Source organism: Phyllobates terribilis, unplaced genomic scaffold, assembly GCF_046119375.1.
Source record: "Phyllobates terribilis strain yellow unplaced genomic scaffold, ASM4611937v1 Scaffold_3__8_contigs__length_932513732, whole genome shotgun sequence".
Lineage (NCBI taxonomy): Eukaryota > Metazoa > Chordata > Amphibia > Anura > Dendrobatidae > Phyllobates > Phyllobates terribilis.
The window spans coordinates 776,724,459-776,739,808 of NW_027362763.1; positions in this window are offsets into that span (position 1 = coordinate 776,724,459).

Consider the following 15,350-nt stretch of genomic DNA (forward strand, 5'->3'; position numbering starts at 1 on the left):
TGTACAAGGAGTTCAGTCTTTATAGGGCACGGCGCTTCCGTAACCAGGTGTCCATGTCACCCAAGATGTATTTTGAGGGACCCGTCCCAAACCCTCCACGTAGGCCGTGGGGTGGCTACAGGGCATCGATGATCCGGCGTTGGACCACGTCTTCAGCCACCTCCACGGGTTTTTGTTCTGTGGTCTGGCACAAAAGGGGCACTTTACAGGTGCAACTATTTACAAGGTTTTACAAGGTACAGTTCTGGTTATTCATTGTCCATAACCTGTCAGTCCATAGACCCTGTCAGGTAACTTGAGAAACATAATTATTATTCATGCAACAAACATAAAACATTTCAACATTTGCAATATACAGGTATATATCATTTTTTTTTTTTCTAGATTCTCCAGCGAGCGGGCTTCTGACCTCTAGTGCTCCTGGTGGACCTACGTAACACACTATCTGGTGGTGTTCTATCTGGGTCCCCTGTTTCCACCCCTTGTGTAGTGGGCTCGCTAGTGTCTGCACTACAGGTGTTTGGAGATGTTACGGGTAGGTTGGGCAGCTTTCTGCATACTCTTTGGCTTACTATGGGCACGGCAGGCTCACTACTAGCAGAGGGTTGATTCTCCTGGGCTGCTGGTATGGAATCTTCTGCTTCTGGGGCCGGTTGCTCTCCCAACACTACTTGCTCTTCTGTAGGCCCTTGAGGGGCTGGCTGGAGAAAGGTAAGGACGGGTACCACAATAGCGTTGTTAATTTGTGTCTAGGACCGGGGAAATTCTCCGAGTACTGTACTGACCATTTCTTACCTTTCCTCTGCGGGTTGAGGGCTATCTTGGTCTTCATCAGTGCTTTGCAGCTGCTCGGGACACTTCTTCAGGTGGTCTCTGGAGACAGTGGCTGTGGTCTCTCCTCCATCCTTACTGATAATGCATACTTTCGGATTTTCATGACTTGAGGGCTGTACTGTGTACGGGTCTTTCTCCCACTAGTCATCCAACTTATGGAGCCGCCTCTTCCTCTTCAAGACCTGCTCTCCAGGTGCCAGGGGAACAGCGGGAGCATGCTGGTTGTAAGTCCTCTCTTGCCTTTCTCTTGCTTGTGACAGACTTCTCTCAACACTCTCCTGCACTTTCCGGTACTGCTGCTGCCGTTCTGTATCCCAGTCTGCCTCTGGCGAGGTGTCCTCGGGTGTCAGGACTCCCATATTCAGGTCAATAGGCAGCTTACCAGGTCTTGCTCTCATTAGGTAAGCCGGGGTGCAGTTGGTGGAATTTACTGGGATGTGGTTATACAAGTCCACCAGATCAGGCAGTTTTTCAGGCCATAGACTGCGTTCTTCCAGGGGCAACGTTTTTAGCAAGTCTATCACCACCTGGTTCATCTTCTCGCATAATCCGTTGGTTTGTGAGTGATAGGGCGTTGTCCTTATCTTCTTGCAGCCATGCAGGTTGCAGAACTCCTGGAAGACCTCCGCTTCGAAGGCTGGACCTTGGTCAGTCAACACTTGCTCCGGATACCCGTGTGGACGGCAGAAGTGCTGCTGGAAGGCTCTAGCTGCTGTCTGAGCTGTTAAGTCCTTGACAGGGACCACCACCAGGAACCGGGAGTAGTGGTCTTCGATGGTGAGGGCGTAGACGTACCCGGACCTAATTGGAGCCAGTTTCACATGGTCCAGGGCTACCAGTTCTAGTGGCTGCTTGGTGATGATGGGCTGCAGGGGAGTCTTCTGGCTGGCACGGTCCTTTCTTCTCAGGTTGCACGGGCCGCAGTCTCTGCACCATCTCTCAATGGCCCCTTTCATGCCTACCCAGAAGAACCGTTCACGCAACAGGAACTCCAACTTCTTCCATCCAAACTGCCCTGCTCCGTCGTGGTATGCCTCCAGGACCATAGCCGCGTCCCGTCTCGGGACCACTACCTGCTGGGTCAGCTCATGTGTCCGGGAGTTGACAATTCTCCGGCACAGCTTCCCCTTGTAGAGAAACAGTTTACTCTTCTCCTTCCATAGCTGTTTGGTCTCTTCCGGAGCGTCTGGGTCAAGGCGGGCATCAGTCTGTGTCAGCATCTCTTTTACCAGGCGGACGGCTGGGTCACTGTCTTGCGTCTCTGCCCAGCTGTAGTGGGGTAAGGGATTGAACGTGGCAGAGTGCTTGTCCCTTACACAGTGGGAACACTGGGTAATCCCATGACGGTGGAACGCAGGGAGTTCAATCTCTTCCAGTTCTTCTGGATCTTCCCCTCGTCCGGCAAGTTCGGCATCCTGGACAGGGCATCTGCGTTGGCATTTGTGCGTCCCGCCCGGTATTTGATGGTAAACTCATAGTTGGACAGCCGGGCCATCCACCTTTGCTCCAGGGCACCAAGTCTTGCAGTGCCCAGGTCTGTCAACGGGTTGTTGTCCGTGTACACAGTGAACTTGGCAGAGGCAAGGTAATGTTTGAAATGTTCCGTCACTGCCCACACCACTGCCAGGAACTCTAGCTTGAAGGAGCTATAATTCTCAGGGTTTCTCTCCGTAGGCCGTAGTTTTCGGCTGGCGTAAGCGATTACCCGTTCTCTGCTCTGTTGGATCTGGGACAGCACCCCGCCCCTAGCCCGATGTTGCTCGCGTCCGTGTGGAGGATGAAAGGCTGGCCGTAATCAGGGTAAGCCAGGATCTCATCCCCCGTGAGGGCCATCTTCAGCTGGCGGAAAGACTCCTCTTCCAGCTTGTCCCACCTGAAGCGCGGCTTCTGATTCTTGGTCTTTGACTGACCTAACAGGAGGTCTTGCATAGGGGCTGCCATTTTGGTGAACCCAGAGATGAATCTTCGGTAGTAGCCTACCAACCCGAGGAACTGCCGCACTTCCTTTATGCTGGAGGGTCTTGGCCAGTCCTTAATCACTGTGATCTTATCAGGGTCTGGAGCTACTCCGTCAGCCCTCACCACGTGTCCCAGGTACTGTACTTTTGGTTTCAGTAGATGACACTTGGAGGGTTTCACCTTTAGGCCGTAGCCTGCCAGGGCGTCAAACACCTCTGCCAGGTGTTTCAGATGGTCCTCATATGTTTTGGAATACATGATGACATCGTCCAGGTATAGCAGGACCGTCTCGAAATTCCTGTGCCCCAGGCAGCACTCCATCAACCACTGGAAGGTTCCTGGTGCGTTGCAGAGCCCGAACGGCATACAGTTGAATTCGCTGAGACCCATCGGGGTGGTGAACGCGGTCTTCTCCTTGTCTGCCTCTGCTACAGGAACCTGCCAGTACCCGCTAGTAAGATCCAAAGTGGAGAAGAAGTTAGCAGACTTTAATGCAGCTAAAGATTCCTCTATCCTAGGTAACGGGTACGCATCTTTGTGTGTGATACGGTTGACCTTTCTGTAATTTACACACATTCTCATGGTGCCATCTTTCTTTTTCACAAGAACTAGTGGAGCTGCCCAGGGGCTACAGCTGTCCCTGATTACCCCAGCCTCCTTCATTTCTCGCAACATTCCCTTGGCATTCTCATAGTGTGCAGGTGGTACAGGTCAGTATCTTTCCTTTATGGGTGGATGGTCTCCCGTGGGGATGTGGTGTTCTACCTGTTAGAACTCTCCTGTTAGGTTTTTTTTAGTTTGCTGGTCACATGACCATTTTGGACTATTTAATCCGGCTCCGCCCTCCTGGTCTTGCTGGACTTCATTGTATTTACTATTCTTGAGCTAGCTTGGTGCTCTGTTGCCGTTCTCTGTTAGTTTTGCTAGGTCTTCTGACCTCTATGCTTTTTGTTGTGTGTTTGTCTTTGACTGCTACTATTTCTGCTAGGAGGTGTCCAACTTATCCCAGTCCCTAGTTCTTGTAGGGATCCCTCCCTCACATCTATAGGTCTTCGTTCAGACTAGCCGAGGACTTTAGCGGGTCTGATCGCAGGATCAGGTTCCCCGTTACATCGTAGGGATCTAGTTTAGTTCTATTGTAGGGACAGTTCTCCTGTCTTTCCTTAGTCCCTGTAGCAGATCATAACAGTAAGTCCAGCCCTAAAAGAAAAAAAAAAAAAAAAATTTTCTCTAAGGAAAGACCTCCAGTTTTCCATCATGGTCTCGGTTCAAGATTTGGCTCAACGCTTGCAGGGACTCTCTCTGGAGGTGGCCAAGCTCCAACAACACGTGAGTAGCTGTTCTGGAGCACATTTTGTGGAACCAAAGGTACGTCTGGTTGATTTATTTTTTGGCGAACAACAAGATTTTTTTTCTTTTAAAAATGCTTGTTTATTGTATTTTCGTTTGAGACTCGGATCCTCTGGTGATGAATCACAGCGCATATAGTTCATAATGTCACTTTTGCGCAAACATCCTCAGGGATGGGCCTTCTCTCTCCAACCTAGTGATCCGTGCTTTAGATCAGTGGATAGTTTTTTTTCTGCTTTGGGTTTGTTGTATGATGATCCTGATCGTGTCTCATCTGCTGAGTCTGAATTGAGACGTTTGAGGCAGGGATCAGGTAATGTGGAAAAATATTGTTCTCACTTCCGTCGGTGGTCTGCCCAGGTGGGGTGGAACGATTCAGCTTTGAAAAGCTTGTTTCTTGCAGGGCTAGGTGAAAGGGTTAAGGATTTACTGATTGCTTATCCCACACCTGGAAACTTGCAGGAGGCTATGCAATTAGCTATACGGGTGGACAGGAGACTGCGTGCAAGGGTTAATGAGAGCAAATACTCTGCTATGTCAGCTCCGAGTCTTAAGAGGGTCTGTGCTGACAATGGAGAGCCGATGGAGATTGGGGCGATGGCACCCCGCTCTCAGGAAAAAGATCACAGGCTTTCTGAAGGCTTGTGCTTCTATTGCAGAAATTCTGGTCATTTTATTAAGAACTGTGTGCTTCGTATGAAGAAAGAAAAAAAAATGGTCAGTTATGCCCGTATTGCCTGTTTAAATTCTAAGGGAGTATTCCTATCTGCCACTACTGCTGCTCAGGATGAATTAATTGAATTTCGGGTATTTGTGGATTGTGGTTCTACTCTGAATGTGATTGATGGGGGATTCTTGGAAAAACTTAGATTAGAACCTAAAACTTTGTCATCCCCTATTGCTGTGGTTTCTGTTGATGGCTCTACCTTGAAGAGTGTTACTCATAAGGTCTGTGAATTTCCCCTCACTATTAATGGTATTCACCAGGAAAATTTGGATTTGGTGGTATTGGATAATTTGCCTTCTCCAGTAATATTGGGGTTACCCTGGTTAAAATTGCACAATCCTGTACTGGATTGGTCTACCAATGAAATTAAGTCCTGGAGCCCTAAGTGTTATGACAAGTGTTGTAACGGACGTATTGCTGCTGCGGATAAAGGGGAATTGCCTGTACCTATTCAGGATTTTTGGAGAGTTTTTTCTGAGGAGGAGTCACAAATTTTGCCTCCCCATAGAGACTATGATTGTACCATTGAATTTGTCCCTGGAGCGACTCTTCCTAAAAGTCGTTTATTTAATGTTACTATTCCTGAGAGAAAGGCTTTGGAGGAATACATACAGACAAGCTTGGCCGCCGGTCACATTAGGCCTTCCAAGTCTCCTGTGGCTGTTGGATTTTTTTTTGTAAAAAAAAAAGATGGCGGTTTACGTCCTTGTCTGGACTTTCGTGAGATTAATAAAATTACTGTACGCAATCCTTACTCACTGCCATTGATTCCTGATTTATTTAACCAGTTAGTGGGGGCCAAGTGGTTCTCTAAAATTGATCTCCGGGGGGCATACAATTTGTTGCGCATGAAGGAGGGTGATGAATGGAAGACTGCTTTTAACACTCCTGTGGGTCATTTTGAGAATCTGGTTATGCCTTTTGGTCTTACCAATGCTCCTGCATTTTTTCAGAATCTCATTAATGACATCCTTAGACCTTTAATCGGCAAAAATGTGGTTGTGTATTTGGATGACATTCTGATTTATTCGCCTGATCTGGAGTCTCATTGGCGGAGCGTACGTGAGGTATTACAGTTATTAATGGACAATTCGCTTTTTGCTAAGCTGGAGAAATGTGAGTTCGCTGTACAGAGAATTAGTTTTTTGGGCTACATTATCTCCAGTGAAGGTTTTGAGATGGACCCGGTTAAAGTTCAAGCTGTGCAGGAATGGCCTAGGCCTATTGGTTTGAAATCGATACAGAGGTTTTTGGGTTTCGCCAATTATTACAGAAAATTCATAAAATTTTTTCTATTATTGTCAAACCGCTGACCGATCTCACCAGGAAAGGTGCTAATGCGGTTCAGTGGACTTCTGAGGCCATTGAAGCTTTTGTGTTTCTAAAGGAGAGGTTCACCTCTGCTCCCATCCTTATGCAGCCTGATGTGACTAAGCCGTTTTTGGTTGAGGTTGATGCTTCTTCGGTGGGGTTCGGTGCGGTGTTGTCTCAGGAAAACAAGGATGGAGTACATCCCTGTGCCTTTTTTTCAAAAAATTTTTCTGAGACTGAACTTAATTACGATATTGGTAATCGGGAATTGCTGACGATTAAACTCGCATTTGAACACTGGCGTCACCTCTTGGAAGGTGCTGAATTTCCCATTCAGGTTTTCACTGATCATAAAAATCTGATCTATCTTGATGCTGCCAAGCACTTGAATGCCCGTCAGGCTAGGTGGGCACTTTTTTTCTCGCGGCTTAATTTTTCCGTTACTTACATCCCGGGTACCAAGAATGTTAAAGCGGATGCTTTGTCTCGCAGCTTTTCTCCCATGGTCGGTGTTGAGGAGGAAGAGGAGAGCATTTTACAAGAAGGTGTTGTGATTGCTGATTTGGACTCCGTTTTGGAGGATGAGATTTTTAAAGCTCAGGAGAATGCCCCATCTAACACTCCCCATGGGAGGTTGTTTGTGCCTAGGACCTTTAGGAGAGATTTGTTTGTTGAGTGTCATGAGTCTCGGTTGGCAGGTCATCCAGGAATTTCTGAGACCAAGAGACTTGTGGGTCGCAGTTTTTGGTGGCCTGGATGGCAGAAGGAAGTCATTAAGTGGGTGCGCCAATGTACTGTGTGTGCTAGATCCAAGTCTTCGCATGTGTTAGAACCTTGCTCTTAGGTTTTTTCCTTTGCTGGTCACATGACCTTGTTGGCCTATTTAATCCTGCTCCGCCCTTCTGGCTTTGCTGGACTTCATTGTATAACTACTTTCTAGCTAGCCTGTGCTCTGTATCTAACTCTGTTAGTTTGCTTGGTCTACGGACCTCTGTGTTCTATATATTTTGTTTGTTCGTCTGTCTGCTATTATTTCTGTTAGGAGGTGTCCATTCTCCTCCCAGTCCTTAGTACTTGTAGGGATTCCTTCCCCACATCTATAGGTCTCCGTACAGACTAGCTTAGGACTTTAGCAGGTCTGATCGCAGGATCAGGTCCCCTGTTACATCGTAGGGATAAAGCTGAGTTCTATCGTAGGGACAGATCTCCTCTCTTTCCTTAGCTCTGGTAGCAGAACATAACAGTAAGTCCAGCCTGAAAATTCTCTAAGGAAAGATTTTTCTGTTCCATCATGGTGTCGGTTCTGGATTTGGCTAAACGCCTGCAGGGACTCTCTCTGGAGGTGACCGAGCTCCGTCAGCACGTGAGTAACTGTCCTGGAGCACATTTCTTGGAGCCTAAGGTACGTTTGCCGGATTTATTTTTTGGTGAACACCGAGAATTTTTTTCATTTAAAAATGCTTGCTTATTGTATTTTCGTTTGAGACCCAAGTCCTCTGGGGATGAATCCCAGTGCATAGGGTTCATAATGTCACTTTTGCGCAAAGAACCTCAGGAGTGGGCCTTTTCTTTGCAACCTAGTGATTCATGCTTCAGATCAGTGGATAGTTTTTTTTCTGCTTTGGGGCTATTATATGATGATCCTGACCGTGTCTCATCAGCTGAGACTGAGTTAAGACGTTTGAGACAGGGATCAGGTAATGTGGAAAAATATTGTACTCATTTCCGTCGATGGTCTACTCAAACAGGGTGGAACGATTCTGCTCTGAAAAGTCTGTTTCTTGCTGGGCTCAATGAAAGGGTTAAAGACCTGCTAATTGCTTATCCTACACCTGAAGATTTGCAACAGGCTATGCAATTAGCTATACGGGTGGATAGGAGACTGCGTGCAAGGGTTAATGAGAGCAAATCCTCTGCTATGTCAGTTTCTGGTTATGAGAATGTGTGTACTAACAGTGGTGAACCGATGGAGATTGGATCGGTGGCACCTCGCTCTCAAGAAAAAGACCGTAGATTTTCTGAAGGCTTGTGTTTCTATTGCGGAAAATCTGGTCATTTGATTAAAGGCTGTGAGCTTCGTATGAAGAAAGAAAAAAAAATGGTCAGTCATGCCCGTATTGCCTGTTTAAATTCCAAGGGTGTATTTTTAGCTGCTTCCACGATTGCTCAGGAAAAATTAATGGAATTTCGGGTGTTTGTTGATTGTGGGTCTACTCTGAATGTAATGGATGGGGGATTCTTGGAAAGACTCAATTTAAAACCCGAACCTTTATCATCCCCCATTGCTGTGGTTTCTGTGGATGGTTCCCCTTTGAAGAATATTACTCTCAAGGTCTGTGAATTTCCTCTCACTATTAATGGTGTTCACCATGAGAAATTGGATTTGGTAGTTTTGAATAACTTGCCTTCTCCAGTAATATTGGGATTGCCCTGGTTAAAATTGCACAATCCTGTACTGGATTGGTCTACCAATGAAATTAAATCCTGGAGCCATAAATGTTATGACAAGTGTTGTAACGGGCGTATTGCAGCTTTGGATAGGGGAGAATTGCCTGTTCCTATTCAGGATTTTTGGAGAGTTTTTTCTGAGAAGGAATCGCAGGTTTTGCCTCCCCATAGAGACTATGATTGTTCTATTGAATTTGTCCCTGGAGCGACTCTTCCTAAAAGTCGTTTATTTAACCTTACTATTCCTGAGAGGAAGGCTTTGGAGGAATACATACAGACAAGCTTGGCCGCCGGTCACATTAGGCCCTCTAAGTCTCCTGTGGCGGTTGGATTTTTTTTTGTAAAAAAAAAGGACGGCGGTTTACGTCCTTGTCTGGATTTTCGTGAGATTAACAAAATTACTGTACGCAATCCTTACCCACTGCCATTGATTCCTGATCTGTTTAACCAGTTAATGGGGGCCAAGTGGTTCTCTAAAATTGACCTTAAGGGGGCATACAATCTGTTGCGCATGAAGGAGGGTGACGAATGGAAGACTGCTTTTAACACTCCTGTGGGTCATTTTGAGAATCTGGTTATGCCTTTTGGTCTTACTAATGCTCCTGCATTTTTTTTCAGAATCTTATTAATGACATCCTTAGACCTTTGATCGGCAAAAATGTGGTTGTGTATTTGGATGACATTTTGATTTATTCGCCGGATCTGGAGTCTCATTGGCGGAGCGTACGTGAGGTATTACAGTTATTAATGGACAATTCGCTTTTTGCTAAGCTGGAGAAATGTGAGTTCGCTGTACAGAGAATTAGTTTTTTGGGTTACATTATCTCCAGCGAAGGTTTTGAGATGGACCCGGTTAAAGTTCAAGCTGTACAGGAATGGCCTAGGCCTATTGGTTTGAAATCGATACAGAGGTTTTTAGGTTTCGCCAATTATTACAGAAAATTCATAAAAAATTTTTCTAGTATTGTCAAACCTCTGACCGATCTCACCAGGAAAGGTGCTGATGCGGTTCAGTGGTCTTCTGAGGCCATTGAAGCTTTTGTGTATCTCAAGGAGAGGTTCACCTCTGCTCCCATCCTTATGCAGCCTGATGTGACTAAGCCGTTTTTGGTTGAGGTGGATGCTTCCTCTGTGGGGGTTGGCGCAGTATTGTCTCAGGATAACGGGGATGGATTACATCCCTGTGCCTTTTTTTCAAAAAAATTTTCTGAGACTGAACTGAATTACGATATTGGTAATCGGGAATTATTGGCTATTAAACTCACATTTGAACACTGTCGCCACTTCTTGGAAGGTGCGGAATTTCCCGTTCAGGTTCTTACAGATCATAAAAATCTGATATATCTTGATGCTGCCAAGCGCCTGAATGCCCGTCAGGCTAGGTGGGCACTGTTTTTCTCGCGGTTTAATTTCTCCGTTACTTACATCCCTGGTACTAAGAATGTTAAGGCGGATGCCTTGTCTCGCAGTTTTTCTCCCATAGTCGGTGCTGAGAAAGAGGAGAACATTTTACAAGAAGGTGTTGTGATAGCTGCTTTGGACTCCGTTTTGGAAGATGAGATTCTTAAAGCACAGGAGAATGCCCCATCTAACACTCCCCATGGGAGGTTGTTTGTGCCTGGGACCTTTAGGAGAGATTTGTTTGTTGAGTGTCACGAATCTCGGTTGGCAGGTCATCCCGGAATCTCTGAGACCAAGAGACTGGTGGGTCGCAGTTTTTGGTGGCCTGGATGGCAGAAGGAAGTCATTAAGTGGGTGCGTCAATGTACTATATGTGCTAGATCTAAGTCCTCACATACTCCTGCTGCGGGGTTGCTTTGTCCTTTGGAGGTTCCCAGTGCTCCTTGGACACATTTGGCTATGGACTTTATAACTGACCTTCCCCCCTCTGAGGGTTTTACTGTCATCTGGGTGGTCGTGGACCGTTTTAGCAAGATGTGTCACTTGGTTCCCTTCATCAAACTGCCCTGCGCTAAAACTCTCGCTAAGGCCTTTGTCAAGGAAATTGTCAGACTTCATGGCGTTCCTACTGACATTGTTTCTGATAGGGGTCCTCAGTTCGTGGCTCGTTTTTGGCGTGCCTTTTGTGACAGGTTGGGAGTTCATTTGTCGTTCTCGTCCGGATATCATCCTTAATCTAATGGCCAGACAGAAAGGAAAAACCAGGATGTTGAGCAGTTCTTGCGTTGTTTTGTGGCAGACAATCAAGAGGGGTGGTCTGAGTTTCTGCCACTTGCTGAATTTGCTCTGAACAATCATACATCTTCTTCTGCTGGTTGTTCGCCTTTTTTTTGTTGTTCTGGGAGACATCCGTCGTTTGGGTCGTTCTCCAAGTTGGGATCTGCCGTGCCTGAGGAGGAGAATTTTTCCGGTGATTTGGAGAGAGTTTGGACGGATGTGCGTGGTAATCTTCAGGAGGCCAACAGAAAATCTAAAGACTACTTTGATAGGAAACGACAGGAGGTTTTGTTCGCTGTTGGTGACATGGTTTGGTTGTCCTCTAGGAATCTGCGGTTGAGGATTCCTTCTAAGAAATTGGGTCCCAAGTTTGTAGGGCCCTTCAAGGTGCTTCAGGTTGTCAACCAATCTGCTGTTAGGTTGGAGGTTCCTACCTCCTGGAGAATTAATCCGGTATTTCATGTCTCTCTGTTGAAAAAAGCTGTTGTATCGGATTGTGACGCCTCTGTCTCTGTTCCTCCGGTGGTGGAGGACGGGGAATATGAAATTTCTTGCATCCTTAACTCTAGACGGTATAGAGGTAGTTTGCAGTATCTTGTGGCCTGGAAAGGTTTCGGACCCGAGGATAACTCTTGGTCGGATGATGTTTCCGCGTCCAGACTTATCAGAGCGTTTCACAGGAGATTTCCTGATAAGCCTGGTCCTAGGGGATCCGGAGGATCCTCTTAGAAGGGGGGGTACTGTTAGAACCTTGCTCTTAGGTTTTTTCCTTTGCTGGTCACATGACCTTGTTGGCCTATTTAATCCTGCTCCGCCCTTCTGGCTTTGCTGGACTTCATTGTATAACTACTTTCTAGCTAGCCTGTGCTCTGTATCTAACTCTGTTAGTTTGCTTGGTCTACGGACCTCTGTGTTCTATATATTTTGTTTGTTCGTCTGTCTGCTACTATTTCTGTTAGGAGGTGTCCATTCTCCTCCCAGTCCTTAGTACTTGTAGGGATTCCTTCCCCACATCTATAGGTCTCCGTACAGACTAGCTTAGGACTTTAGCAGGTCTGATCGCAGGATCAGGTCCCCTGTTACATCGTAGGGATAAAGCTGAGTTCTATCGTAGGGACAGATCTCCTCTCTTTCCTTAGCTCTGGTAGCAGAACATAACAGCATGCTCCTGCTGCGGGGTTGCTTTGCCCTCTGGAGGTTCCTAGTGCACCTTGGACACATCTGGCTATGGACTTTATTACTGACCTTCCCCCCTCTGAAGGTTTCACGGTCATCTGGGTGGTCGTGGACCGTTTTAGCAAGATGTGTCACTTGGTTCCCTTCATCAAACTGCCTTGCGCTAAGACACTCGCTAAGGCCTTTGTCAAGGAAATTGTCAGACTACATGGTGTTTCTACTGACATTGTTTCTGATAGGGGACCTCAGTTCGTGGCTCGTTTTTGGCATGCCTTTTGTGACAGGTTGGGAGTTCATTTGTCGTTTTCATCTGGATATCATCCTGAGTCTAATGGCCAGACAGAAAGGAAGAACCAGGATGTTGAGCAGTTCTTGCATTGTTTTGTGGCAGTCAATCAAGGGGGGTGGTCTGAGTTTCTGCCACTTGCTGAATTTGCTCTTAACAACCATACATCCTCTTCTGCTGGGTGTTCGCCTTTTTTTTGTTGTTCTGGGAGACATCCGTCTTTTGGGTCATTCTCCAAATTGGTTTCGGCTGTGCCTGAGGAGGAGAGTTTTTCCGGTGATTTGGAGAGAGTTTGGACGGATGTGCGTGGTAATCTTCAGGAGGCTAACAAAAAATCTAAGAGGTACTTTGATAGGAAACGGCAAGAGGTTTTGTTTGCTGTTGGTGACATGGTTTGGTTGTCCTCTAAGAATCTGCGATTGAGGATTCCTTCTAAAAAATTGGGTCCCAAGTTCGTAGTGCCCTTTAAGGTGCTTCAGATAGTTAACCAATCTGCTGTTAGGTTGGAGGTTCCTACGTCCTGGAAGATTAACCCGGTGTTTCATGTTTCTCTGTTGAAAAAAGCTGATGTGTCTGATGGTGACGCCTCTGCCACTGTTCCTCCGGTGGTGGAGGACGGGGAATATGAAATTTCCCGCATCCTAAATTCTAGACGGTATAGAGGGAGTTTGCAGTATCTCGTCGCTTGGAAGGGTTTCGGACCTGAGGATAACTCATGGGTGAGTGCGGATGATGTTTCTGCTTCCAGACTTGTCAGAGCGTTTCACAGGAGGTTTCCTGGTAAGCCTGGGTCTAGGGGATCCGGAGGATCCTCTTAGAAGAGGGGGTACTGTTAGAACTCTCCTGTTAGTTTTTTTTTAGTTTGCTGGTCACATGACCATTTTGGCCTATTTAATCCGGCTCCGCCCTCCTGGTCTTGCTGGACTTCATTGTATTTACTACTCTTGAGCTAGCTTGGTGCTCTGTTGCCGTTCTCTGTTAGTTTTGCTAGGTCTTCTGACCTCTATGCTTTTTGTTGTGTGTTTGTCTTTGACTGCTACTATTTCTGCTAGGAGGTGTCCAACTTATCCCAGTCCCTAGTTCTTGTAGGGATCCCTCCCTCACATCTATAGGTCTTCGTTCAGACTAGCCGAGGACTTTAGCGGGTCTGATCGCAGGATCAGGTTCCCCGTTACATCGTAGGGATCTAGTTTAGTTCTATTGTAGGGACAGTTCTCCTGTCTTTCCTTAGTCCCTGTAGCAGATCATAACACTACCCCCTTTACTTGCCCAAAGTCTAGCGGGTGTTTGCTAAAGACTCTTTCGTACTCCAGCGGCACCCGGTAGACTCCCTGTTTTTGGTGTGAGGGAGTGGAGTTGGTGCCCACATGCAGCTTCTGACACCAGTCCTCCATTTGTTTCTTGGAGCCGTTATCCTCCTCTGGTTGAGATGGAGGCAAGGGTTCCATGGCCTTTACAGAGTTTTGGTTAACGGTGAACAATTTGGCTAGAGTGGCATGCCGGGGCAAGTATACTTCTCTTTCCCCAATGTTTAGGATGCGGACGTGTACCCTCCCATGGCGTACATCGACCACCCCCCGTGCTGTCAAAATGGTGGGCCTACTGTCTGAGTAGACGGGTTCTACCATGGCTTGGTAGTCCCTTCCTCTTAACCCGATTGCAGTCCGGCAACAGATCATCATCTCACATTTTGGGGGCATGGCGATAGGGAACAGGTCACTCATCCTAACACTACCAATCTCACCACCAGACAGTTCTACCTGTTGCCTTTTCATCAGGGCTCTGATCTCTTTTTGTAGGACACGCTGCTGGCTGGAGCTGGCATTCACCGCAACCTGCAGTAATATGACAATTATCTCTGCAATACAATTTTCAATAACATTAGTACCCAAGGTTATCTTAGGGTGGCTTTCACGACGGTCAATGTCCACAATAATCAGTCCTTGCGCTGGCAGTTCAACTTTACCAATTTTTATGGTCACCTCCTTGAATCCCACCTGCGGCACGGGCAGACCATTGCTTGCGATGATGCTCAAATCGTCGTCTGGGTAGCGGGTAATATCTGAGTCATTCCAGTACCACTTAAAAAGCACATAGGCGATGGTGGTTACCTGTGACCCAGTGTCCAGTAGTGCACTGATATGAATGCCATCCAGCACCACAGGCAAGACCGGTCGTCCCCCTACATATTTATCACACCAGCTCAATGGGCCTGATGGTCTTATGCCTGGGGGTCGGCCCTCTGCCCCAGGTTGGGCCCGTTTAAATGACAGTACCTTGCCATATGTCCTGATTGGTTGCAGCGGCGGCAGATGGGTTGTCCGTCCTGGTCGTAGCAGTCGCTGTGCCTTCCTCTGGACGATGGGATCCTCCTCTGTTGGCGCCAAGGGACGTCCTCTGGACTGGAAGCCAGCTGGATCTTTCCTGGGGGGGACACCTGTAAAGACTGCACAGTTCTGGTTAGCGCGGCAACGCTTTTGGTCAGCTCTTGGACCTGATGGTGCAGGTCTGCAGCCGGGGCTTTGTCCAAAGCCTGTGCATGAGCTCCCACAGGCACTGCAGACAAGGGTGCCGCCTCCTGGTGATAGGTGATAGCGGGGCACCTGTGGGTTACAGCGCCACCTGGTGCCAGTTCTCGGAGCACCCGGATGGCCCTGTCTTTAAACTGCGCAAAGTCCAAATCAGGGTTCTGCAAGGCCATTACATGCAACTGGATTCGGTGGGCGCTGGACTGTAGACCCTCAATGAACTGATCAGTCAACAGCTTATCCTCATTCCGCACGGTGTCAGGGTCTGCCTGCTTAATGGCTCTCAGGGCCTCCTGAAAATTCAAAGCATAGTCCCGTATACTGTCTTGTGCCCGCTGTTTGCATCCATAAAATCTTAGCTTGATCTCGGCTGAGGTGCGGGTATCAAAAGTGTCCTTTAGACAGGCCAGTATTTCATTTACAGTCCCCTTTTCCCTGGCTGACCAGGACTTCACTTCTCTTTGGGCTGCTCCGATTAACTGGCCTATCAGGATACTCACTTTTTGTTCCTCGGACAGGGGGTATACTTTGAATAGGCTATTCAGTCTTTCTT